Genomic DNA, 12,043 nt, shown 5'->3' with positions numbered 1-12,043 from the left:
GGAGGTGTCTCTGGACCCCTTCAGCTGACTGAAGTGGGGAGCACCTTGAGAAGGATGACTCGTTTGCCCTGTGAGGCCATAAGCATGAAAGTTTGTATTTTCTGGGACCAACAAGTACGCCCAGGGAAACAAGGGCCTTCTGTGCTCATTTGCCTTTTAAGTCCCCTTTTCTCTCTCTAGTTTTAGCCTAGAAATCCTCTGCCATCTCAACAGCAACTTGATGCCCTTAAGAATGTTGAGTGTTTTTTCCCTAGATTTTGCTGTAAGTGTGTGTGGTTTACTAGATACATTGATCTCTTTAAAACACCTTCATTCCAGTTCACCATAACTGGCAATGTAAGGTCTCTCTGAGTGATTAATCACATCATAGCATTCCTGAAAAACGATAATATCTGTACATCACATGCAGGAATTGGATGTAGCTGCTTCAGTGGGGGTGACTGCCTGGAGGGGCTGGGGCTGTGACTCACAGGTGGCCAAAGGATGCAGATGCCAGCTTGCCTTCCCTGGTGGTGGAGGCACCAGTGGGGGGCATAGCGTGAGAGGATGCACTGACCCCTCTGCTCAGGGGACAGGCGCTTCTTAGAGAGAGAGGGACACTGACAACTTTTCCACTCTCTTCTACCCACCCAGAAGCAGGTTTTTCCACCTCGTGCTGTTGACATTTGGGGCCAGGTCATTCTTTGCTGTGGCGTGCTGTCCTGTACATAGCAGGGTATGTAGCAACATCCCTGGTCTCTACCCAGGAGCGCTCCCCACCCCCATTGTGACAGCTAAAAATGTCTCCAAGCAGTGCCAAATGATCTGCAGGGGGGCAGAATCACCCCCAGTTGAGGGTCACAGGTGTCCTTAGAGGAACCAGTGCTTCTCAAACTTGAATGTGCAGTAGAATCCCCCGGAGACCTTGTTAAAGCACAGAGTTCTGGGTTCCGTTTTCCCAAAGTGCCTGTTTCATTCAGCCTGAGAAAGGGCTGGTAATTTTCGTCTTTGATAACAAATCTCCTAGGTGAGGGATGCTGGGGCTGCTGTGGACCCCGCTCTTGAGAACCACAGGCGTGAGGGAGAAGCACTGCTGTTAGAGATCAGGAGGCTTCCGTCCTGCTCCCTCTCTGATAGCAGTTTTGTGACCCTGGACAGGGTGCCAGGTTTTTCTCCTTTGATCAAATGAGGAGATTGGACTGACTTTTTTTTTTTAGGTCACCTACACATTAATGAAATCTGTGAAACTCTTCAAAGTTCATGTTTTTCTGATATAGTGGTTCCCAAACTTTGGTTCATTCATACCGGGTCCTTTTGTTCTGCCCTCCCTCCCTCCCTCCATTCCTTCCTTCTTTCCTTCCTTCCCAGTATTTATTGTATAAACCAAGGAAGGTAGCATTATAGGAGAGTTGAGTGATTTGAGAATGAGGTTTAGAAAGTAATCAAGTGCTCACTTCTTTCATGTTAGCGAGTGTACGTCTTTTTAAAAAGGCCTGCAGTTCCAGATTTCATCAGCTCCCTACCAAATTCCAGCTCAGCATCAGCCACTCATGGAAGGTCTTAATCACTTTGTTCCCATACCTGTTCATTTAAGCACCAGGCGTATATGCTGGGTGTCGGAGTTTTTTGTAAGGAGTATAAACACGCTGCAAGACTCATGCAAATGGAATTCTTTTGGAAACTGAGAAGCAGTGCTATTTTGAGTGAGAAACAACACCACCCTTGTACATTTTAGTAGGAAATAGAGAAAGTCTGATTTTTTTAAATAAAATTCAAGAAAGAAAAACTAGCTTTTGGGGGGACAAAAACCATCTGTGTAAAGCAGGACTTCTCAAATTACAACTCTCCTAAGCACGTGTTCGCGCACTTTCTTTACCATTACCGCTGCCCTCCCTCAAAGGCCTTCTCCAGTCAGCAGCTGTGTTAAGTGAAGGTTTTTCTCTTCCGTGCATCGCAATACGATTGTAGACTGGCACCTAGACTCCCTCTCTCAGGGGTTCAAGACATGGGACAACTACTGTCCCAGGGCAGCCAAGGTGCCTTCTACCTGTATGGGTTCATTTCAGAAGTACACTCTTACACCTCTCCTTGACTTCCCTACCTTCAAAATACAGTATCTTCATCCCTGCCTTACCAGTAGGTGCTAGAAATTCCCACAGCATTCATTTGGTCTCCACTGTGGCTGGATGCTGTGCGCAGGGGCAGGGGGGAGGGGGCTCTGCATATTGGAATTCTAGCTCCCTGTGTGGTGGCGTGAGGAGGGGAGGCCTTGGGGAGATGGGATTGTGGGGGTGGAGCCCTGGTGAATGGTGTCTGAGCTCCCTGTGGGAGACCTGGTACAGCTCTCAGTCCTCCCCAAGGTTCCGTTCGAGGACACAGTGAGAAGGCTCCAACCTGGAAGAAGGCCCTCACCTGCTCCTGCTGCACCCCAGAACTGGGAGCGGTAAGTGCGCGTTTATACGCCCCCAGTCGGTGCTTTACTGCACCACAGCCCGCAGGGACTGAGTCTCCATTTCTGAAGGCTCCCTCTGGACCAGTCCCCAGAAATTCCCTTCCTCCCTTAGCTTCTTGAAGGACATGTAACATGCCAAAGCCTTCAGAACCCATCCATCTTTCAGTTTTTTAGATCATTTTAATTGATTTGTATGTTTATTCATTCCAGTTTCCAGCCTCCATGGAAAATTCAGACTTTCAACTAGACGTTCTCTGATTCATTCATTGGGTTTCTCCTCTTTGACTTCATGTTATTGCATCTGTTAGTGTTGGTTGGGTTTTTATGCGCCTCTGCTGTGGGTTTGTTTCAAACTTAGGAAATGAGACTTAGAATAGCCTCAGAATAGCCAGAGCCTGAGGGAGGCAGCTGGGAATCAGTGACTGTGAATCAGTCCCTTCTCATCTTCAAGAGACCCTCAAGTGTGATCGTTGGAGGGAATTCAGAGAAACACAAAGGCTGGAAGTTCTGGAAAACAGGGCCCCTCAAGTTTCAGGAAGACTAAGCAGTAATTTAGAATTAACTTCAATCATTTGAAGGATTTTCACAAATTAAGAGGATGTAAATGAGGCAGAAGCAAAAATAAACCAGATGGGAAACACCTTCTTTATCATCTAGTTCACTGGAATGGATAATGAACCAGATCTTTAAAAGGTATTTTAGGAAAACTATCTAAAACTTGGAGAAAAGGCAAAGAGAATACCGTGTGCCTTTCCAGTATCTCTCAAGAGCAGCATCAGCAGTCTCATCTAAGGGACATTCTCGGAGAACACGGACTTTTGTAAAGTTCGGGGTTAACTTGTAGGAAATTGGTAAGTTACAGATGATTTTTTGTTCAGTGGAGATCTAAAATTAATTTGCGTTTAGTAGAAAAGATAACCTTAAAGGTTATGGCTTAATTGCTCTGTGGTAACCAGTTAATGGTTAATGGTAACCAGTTTTGTACCCTACTTTAGAAATGATCAGAGCTTTCTTTTGGTCCACTGACTATATGTGTGTATGTTTCCTGTATTACCTTTGAACCAGCCTTGCCATCCTGCTGGTTCCTCACTAATGAGTTAAATCAATCCTTGACACGATCTTAGTGTCCATTTGTATGGGAGTTAGGTTTTTAGCTTTTTGAAAATTAGACCCTGGCAGAATGGGTATATTTTGAGGAATAAGTGTCTTAAGTGGCTAGGCTGAGTAGGGTTTGGGTAATTTGACTTTAAGGTCCTCTTGGCCCTGAATGCCCACAATTAATGGGTCTTTATCAAAATTCTGTCTTGGTCACTTGGATAGTAAGTTGCATTTGTGGGTCACCTAATTATATGGCCAGGATACTTAAAATTCCCACCTTATCAAGATCTCAGGTGGCAGAGTAGAAAAGGATCATTTCCTTTGTTGTTGATTATAGTACAGTTATTTATGGATAAAGCCCTTGTAATCTATAAAACATTGGCACACCTGCTATTGTATTTGGCCCTCACAGTTTGTGAGGGAGCAGAGCAGGAGTCATTATCCACATGTTGTAGGTGAACAAGCGGAGACTCTGCACTCCAGCAGGTAAAGGCGGCTGCATTCGGCTGGTAAGGAGTGGAGCTGGCTCTCCGAGCTCATGGACACCTGCATGGTGCAACCAGGACTCCTGGGGATCTTGATAAGAACAGGGAGTTGGAGTGGGAAAAACCCGGCTACTGACAGAGAAACAATAAAATCTTGTACCACGGCTTCAGCCACCATGCACCCTGATTTACCATCCCGACTCTCATTTCAGTGTCGTGTGTGGTCCATTCCTGAATGTTGGCAAGGCCGGAAGTGTGCCTGAATGTTCTTTGACTTCTCCTTCCGGAGAGAACCGCGTAGACTCATAGCTGGTACCAAGGAAATAGTTGTTGATTGTGTATGTGAATTTGCTTTATGTGCTTTTATCTTCTTGATTCTCCTTCTATACTTGGTAAGATTCTCTTGGCTAATTTTTGTGTATCTCAGTGACATTGGAGCAGCTGCATGTGTTTATTCAAAAGGATGATCTGCCCTTTTATTGGATGCGTGCATGAGAAAGAGGACAGCTGACTTAATCCAATTTTGTCTTTTTATGAAATCTTCTCTCTCAATCTACAAATTGCTGATTCATGAATTCAACAGCTATCTGGGGCCAGGCCCTGGGACAGAACGATAAAGATGAGACAAGGTCTCTCCGCTGGGGAGCATGCCCTTCTTTGGCTTCTGGTCCTGGTGGTGGTCTTCGGGTTTCTGTTGAAGTGTTTTAATCTTTGCTGTGCTTCATTAGTAATCTAAAGAACCACACGAAATAATTGAGTGTGGGAAGGATTGCCTCTAAACACTAACCTAACTAAAATTCATCAGCTTCTCTCTTGTCTCCTGGTACCACCAAGTCCAGGCCATTATCTCCCACCTGGATTGCGCCAACAGCTCCCAGCTGGTCTCCCCACGTCACTGTTCTTCCAAGAATGAAAACTAGGTCATGTTACTGCCCTCTGAAACTGGCCAAGGCTTGCTTCCCTGGCTGATAAGGCCTTGCTTACCTCTCTGTCTTATCTTCCTCTACTCTTCCTGACTTCTCTAGTCCGGCTGCCCTGTCAGGGATGGAGGGATGCAGGCTTGATTCTGCCCACCTGGGGCCTTTGCAGAGACCCAGCAGTCTCCTCTGCCTGCCGTGATATTTCCCTGCTGTTTGCACAACTGTCCCCTGCTTGTCATTCCCATCTCAGCTTAAATATCATACCTGAGGGGCCTTTTCTGCTACTTCTCACAGCCTCCAACCCCTCTCTGGCACATTGCTCTGTTTTATCATCCTTTCTCATTCATTCTCTCTCTGACTCCCTCCCTCACAGTGGATGCCCTGTGAATGTGAGGGCTTGCGCGTCTTCACAGTTCTCTCTGCAGCACCTGGAGTCCTGTCTGGCACATGGTAGCTCATTTGGGGAGAGAGATTGATGTGGACTGGCGTGCAGAAGTAATTACCAATGAGCTACTTTTGAGAAGTGGTAGACTGAAAAATGTATTGTAGTTGTATTTGCTTTATGGTGGAGTGCTTTTGGGGTGTAGCTTTCAGTTAGTAGAGTCAGGGGATGGCTGATGTAAAACTTCTATTTTAAAGTTAAATGTCACTTGAAGTTCAGTTGAATTTTGTAATCTGGGGGTAAAAATTAGTTCAGAGTATAGGAGTCATTCATTTCTGACAATTCAAGATTTTGGGGGGGGTTATTTTTATTTTTTTAACTTTTGGAAAGGTTAATTCAACTGGAATAAAAACACATTAAGTATTTGGTAGCTGGTGCTGAAAGAAAAACCCCTGGGTGCATCCTTGCCCTGGGACTGTGCCAGGGGCGGCTGTCACTCAAAGGCACAGAAGGAAAAAAAGATGCATGCATTTAGTGAATTTAAAAAGGTTTGACTAGAGACCTCCGATGTACCCAGGAATGTGCTGTGCCTGGGGAAGGCTTAAAAAGGACTAAAAACAGAAGTCGCTGTTAGTGGGCCCCCATAGTTACAAAATAGAAAGATTTGGGGATGGTAGCCCCAAATTATAATGGATTTCTCTTGAAGCCTTATTTGCCTAGCAAACATGCTGTTTCTACTTAGATCGTATGTGTATTTCTGATAGAAGTTATGAGGAGCTAAACTCTAAGTTTCCTCCTGCCAGTCCTCTAAGCTCCTATCCCCAGTGACTCTCACCTGGTTAGGGGCCTCAGACTTGGAGTGGACAGATGCCACTCCTCAGCACAAGACAATAAGTGAGATTAAAAATATCCATATCTATTGACTCTCATAGGAATTTGGGAGCTTTACAGATCACCATAGGCTGCTTTTGGTACACAGTGGGACAAGATGGGGTTTAGAAACGTGACAATATCATCTACCACTGGTGGCGGTTCATGTGTGCTGGGCTTTCACCTCTGCAGCATCCCCACATACGTGCTGTCATCCCCCTTTTTAAGGTTAGGACACTGAAGCTTAGGTAAGAATTTGTGCGAAACTTCTCAGGTGGACAGTTGAGCTAGACTCAGAAGCATGCTTTCCATAACCATTTGTGGAGAGAAGGCGAGAAGTGCCGTGGACAGGGGAGGTGGCATGTGTAAGTGTGCGGGGTCAGTGAGGAGGCCAGCCTGGGTCCAGTTGGCAAGAGTGGAAGGTGTGTGGAGGAGCTAAATGCCAAGCCAGATTGCTGGGACTTGAGTCTCAGACAGTGGACAAGCATTGTGGTGTTTTGAGCCGGAAGGTGTGAGGGCAGGTGACCACAGGAAGGGAGTGAGACAGGCAGGAGGTGGGGAGACTCTTGATTAGGGTACTGGAGTCAGACTGGGACGAAGTGGCCAGTGGGGACCTGCCTAGGTGCCTCTTGTTGCCACTCAGCCCTCTGCTGAGAAGAATTTGTGGGTGGGCCAAGAGAAAGGAATCAGAGTTTGGTCATGACTGTCTCCTCCTACTTGGTCTCTACGCAGCCCAGCAGTGAGCGTGCACGTCCATATGCGTCAGAAGAGCATTGCTGTTTGCCTTGATCAGAGAATAGACTGTTCACATGCTCAGTGTCTGGTGGCACACACATCACAGCTGTGAGCCTGCAGTCTAACCAAATGGGAGAAGAAACGTTGGTTAGAAGGCCTCAGGCCCACAGGGCTTTGAACTCTCAGATTGGCAGTCTCCAAAGGGACCGTGATGAGGATTCGATACCACAGACCATAAGCTCACTTTCTTGGGAAATTGACCATTTCATGTGGAAAGACGTATTGCTTGCTAAACCAAGGTACCTGTTAGGCTAAGGGTGCTGGTTTAAAATATCCTTCTCATTTACTTTCCCCAGTTGTCAGGTACCTAGTGACACCTTCTGTTCACTATCATGTTTTTATTCAGTGTCTGCACATTGTCTCTCTGGGGACACCTCGGCACTTGATGTTGAGTGACTGCAGAGGCCAGTGTCCTGCCATGACAGCAGGGCCCAGTCAAGAACCTTTGATTCTTCAGATGAGACTAGAGAGAGGAAGTGAGTCCAGGTAACTAGGGCGGGTATGAGGAGATGAGCGCGGAGCTCCCCAGAACGGCCGCCCGGACAGGGCTTCCAGGTCGCTGGGGCCAGGTGTTATCAGGTTAAGCCTGGGCCTGTCACTGCTGGAGGAGGGGACAGCCTGCTGCAGGGACTCTGGGCTCTTCCACTCCTTCAGCCAGAAGTGTCTCCTTTTGTCAATTTTATATTCACTTCAACTCTGTGTTTCACGTAAGTAATATTTTAAATGAAAGGCCGAAAAATTAATGTCTGGCAAAGGAAGCATAAGTCCCAGAGCGGGAACGTGCTTTGTCTGGGTCTTGAGTCGTTGGCGGACGACCTGGGATGACTTCTTTTCCAACACTGTGTGGCCACCGAAGGTCCATTCCAGTGAGGAGTGGAGTGGTTAGGAGTCATGGACCCTCGCAGATGTCCCTGTCCCTGACACTTTGGTGTTAGTAGTTGTCAGGTGGTCAAGTGGGAATGCCTAGCCTCTGAAACAGACCCTGTTCCGAATGTGGTGCCAAGGCCAGGTCAACTCAGGTTCCAACCCCATCCTTCCTGGGGCAGCTGAGGCCCTCTTCCACCCCCAGCAGTCTCAGCTGTGAAATCTGGACATTAGCTGGCCAGTTGGATGAGAGAACCCCAGAGGGTCACCATGCCTCAGTCCCGTCTCAGGTCACAGGGGCCTGGTAGTCTGTTGGATAAGTCCTCTCTGGAGGCAGCTGGGTCATTGGTATAGGGATGCCAAGAGTCTCGAGGGGCTAAAAGTGTTGGTGCTAAACCAGCCTGGGTCCAAGTCATTGTTCTCTCACTTAATACAATACAACCTTGGACAAGTTACTTAACCACTTTGGACTCCATTTCCTTATTAGTAAATTGGGGACTTTCCTAAAATTATGTCTAAAGTGCATGTGGTGCTAGGATTTGGAGCTTGTCCACCATTTCTGTCAACTCAGCTCCCTACCAGGACCTCATAAATTGCCCTGAGGGAACCAGCTCTCCAAGAGGAGACTCTTGGATCACTGGTGGGAAAGGGCACCAAGTCCAGAGGTTCTCCATCCCACCAGGCCTCTGCCACACTGGCCAGCTTGTCGGCCAGGGGAAAGCATCGAGGCCAGTTCCCACCAGGCCAGCCCCTGCTGTTCCTCCACAAAGCTTGCAGGGAATGCCAGGAATGTAGGTTTTGACCTCTGTACCAACCAACAAATCATTGTCTGTACCAACCAACAAATCATTGTCAAATCATTGTAATCATTGTCTCCTTTCCCTCGCCTCGCAACTGGTTGATTGTCAGCTGCTCCTACCCCCATCCATCCAGGAGTGCAGCCTGGTGTTTAACAAATGAAAACATCGAACTAGAAAGCTTTTGCACAGCAGTCCTGGCTGGTGTGGCTCAGTGGCTTGGCGTCATCCTGCAAAGCGAAAGGTTGGCGATTTCATTCTCGGTCAGGGCTCGAGCTTGGGTTGCAGGTTTGGTCCCTGGTTGGGGTACAACCCAGAGGCAACCAACTGATGTTTCTCTCTCTCTCCTTCCCTCTTTCTAAAAATAAACTATTTTTTAAAAAGTAAAAAAAAGGGTTTTGCACAGCGAGGAAACCATCAACAAAACGAAAAGACAACCTACTGTATGGGAGAAGATACTCACCAATGATCCATCCTATAAGGGATTAATATCCAGAAGGTACAAAGAACTCAGACAGCTCAATACCAAAAAAGCAAGCAACCCAATTAAAAAATGGGCAGAGGGCCCTGGCTGGTGTAGCTCAGTGGATTGAGCACAGGCCTGAGGACGAAAAGATCGCAGTTTGATTCCCCGTCAGGGCACATGCCTGGGTTGCAGCCAGTTCCCAGCTGGGGGCCAGTTCCCAGCAGGGGATGCACGAGAAGCAACCATACGTTGATATTTCTCTCCCTCTCTCCTTCCCTTCCCAAGATAAATAAATAAATAAATAATTTTTTTAAAAAAAATGGGCAGAGGATCTGAATAGACACTTCTCCCAAGAGGACATACAGATGGCCAATAGACATATAAGAAGATGCTCAAAGTCACTAATCGTTAGAGAAACCCAAATTAAAACCGCAATGAGCTATCGTCTCATACCTGCCAGAATGGCTACCATCAGTAAATCAACAAACAAGTGCTGGTAAGAATGTGGAGAAACAGGAACCCTCATGCACTTTGGGAATACAGATTGGTACAGCCACAATGGAAAACAGTACAGAGATTCCTCAAAAAATTAAAAATGAAGTCCTGGCCCTGTAGCTCAGTTGATTGGAGCAACAACTGAGCACCAAACGGTTGCAGGTTTGATCCCCTGGTTAGGGCACATACCTAGGTTGTGGGTTCAGTCCCCAGTCAAGTTGTATACAGGAGGCAACCAATCAGTGTTTCTCATGTCAAGGTCTCTGCCTCTCCCTCACCTCCCTCTTCCTCTCCCTCATTCTCTCCCTCTTTCTTCCTCTCTAAAGTCAATAAACATATCCTCTGATGAGAATTAAAACAAAATTAAAATGGAACTACCTTATGACCCAGCATTGGGTCCAGCCTGGACCCAATTCTCCCAACTCTTGGCAGAATTCCTCTTCTGGGTGTATACGTGAAGAAACCCAAAACACTAGTATGAAAGAACATGTGCACCCCTATGTTCATCCCAGCATTACTTCTGTTAGCCAAGGGATGGAAGCAACCTAAGTGTCCATCAGTAGACAGGTGGATAAAGAAGAAGTGTTACATATATACAATGGAATATTACTTGGCCATAAAAAAATTAAATCTTACTGTTCGTGACAGGATGGGTGGACCTAGAGGGTATTGTGGTAAATGAAATGTCAAAGAAAGACAAATACCGTATGATCTCATATATATGTGGAATCTAAAGAACAAAATAAATTAAAAAATAAAATTGAAACAGACTCATAGACATAGAACAGACTTACGGTTGTCGGAGGGGAGGGGGTCTGGAGGGCTGGGCGAAGAGAGTGAAGGGACTGGAAAGCACGGAGTGGTGGTTACAAAACACAGGATGCAAAGTACAGCACAGGGAATGTGGGCAATAATACTGTAATAACTGTGGTGCCAGGTGGGTACTAGAGACGTTGGTAGAAACGCTTTGTAACATATATGATTGTTTAGCTATGCTGTACAGCTGAAATTAATTCAAAATAATGCTGGCTTTCTATTGTAATTGAAAAAATTTTAAGGCAAAATAAGTCATCTAATTGTATTTGGTGTGGGAGAGTTATCTTCCGTAAGACTTGAGTAATCTCTACTGCTTTATTTTTTTTATTGGATTTAGGACAGTGATTTGATACATATATCCATATATCTTGCATGTGTATGTATACACACACACACACACACACACACACATCCTTTGTCCTGAGAATCATAGAACAGAAATACCTTGTTCCCCTTCCCTGGAAAAAAAATTAGATGAGCTACCAGTAAACAGACCAACTGTACACCTCCACAAGAGGTGAGCCCCCCGGGAAGACAAGACAAGAAGGCAGCACCACCCCGAGAGGCCAGCTCTTGCAGTGGTAAAGATGGCGAAGACGGTTCCTGTCATGTACTTGATAAAGACCTTCCCCACTGCACAGTCCCAGCTCGCTGGGCCCTGCAGCCATCCTGTGAGGGAGGCATGGGTGGTATGCACGTTATTCATTCGGTTGTCCCTCGTGGGGAGCCAAGGCTCAGAGAACTTGAGTAGCTGGCCAGGTACCACTGAGTCACTAAGTGGCGAACCTGGGACTTGAACCCGGGTTAGTTAGTGACTCTGACTCGCCCGTTTTCTGTTATGTCACCATTCTGCCAAGCAGAGGATCTCGGCAGAGACTTGTCAGGGATATCGTGGAAGGCATTCTGGATCAGCTTAGTTGCGGATTGCTGTGTGGTTTGAGGGACTGCAGGATTCCCCAGAATTTCTTACTAATCAGTCTGCCTCGGTTGGCTCTTACCACTTCATCTCTCTGAGGCAAGTTCTGGATGCTCACTTCCCTCACACACAGATAGGGTGAGAGGGGTGGAGCTCACCCCAGAGCTCCGACCGCGAGTGAGGGCCTTCGTCCAGCAGACCTTTGCTGACCGGTTCCTGGCCGCCCAGCTCCCCGACCGGCACAGGACAGGCACAGGGCAGGCAGAGCTTCATCCCGCACAGCCCCGCCCTCAGGCACTGCAGGGGGTTGTGGGGCAGGGGTGGCAGCTGGCTGTCCTGGCACCTGGGGGTGGCCAGCCCAGGAGACGGCGCTCGGGCCGCAAGGAAGGGTCCGGGTCACAGAGGGATCAGCAATGATTTAGGCAGTTGGCCCATGGACAGAAGAAAGGCAGTCTTAGCGTATTTTGGGAAGTAGGACTGTCTGGCTGGATTTGGGGATTCATGGCAAGTTTTGATGGAAGAGAGAACTGGAAAAATAAGAGTCTGTGTTGGGCTGAGGGGGTTTTCCTTAACACTGGGCACTGAGGAGCTAACTCGGGGTTCGAATAGGAGCCATCCAAATAGATGTGGAGAAGTTGCTGTGGCAGATTTGGAGAGTAGGGAGGGGACAAGGACGGCCGGGTATGAAACACTCAAGGCCGGTGCTCG

The 12,043-nt window shown here is 47.2% G+C and overlaps 1 protein-coding gene across 1 annotated transcript in view; it reads left to right on the top strand.

The window, feature by feature from the left end:
- The window catches only part of EVL (Enah/Vasp-like), a 120,145-nt gene that overhangs the window by 20,948 nt on the left and 87,154 nt on the right, over positions 1 to 12,043 (top strand). The gene's annotated exons all lie outside the window — the stretch shown is intronic.

Source organism: Sturnira hondurensis, unplaced genomic scaffold (genome assembly GCF_014824575.4).
Source record: "Sturnira hondurensis isolate 20B ecotype Veracruz unplaced genomic scaffold, ASM1482457v3 Scaffold0021143, whole genome shotgun sequence".
Lineage (NCBI taxonomy): Eukaryota > Metazoa > Chordata > Mammalia > Chiroptera > Phyllostomidae > Sturnira > Sturnira hondurensis.
This window is presented reverse-complemented; position numbering and strand designations above follow the sequence as displayed.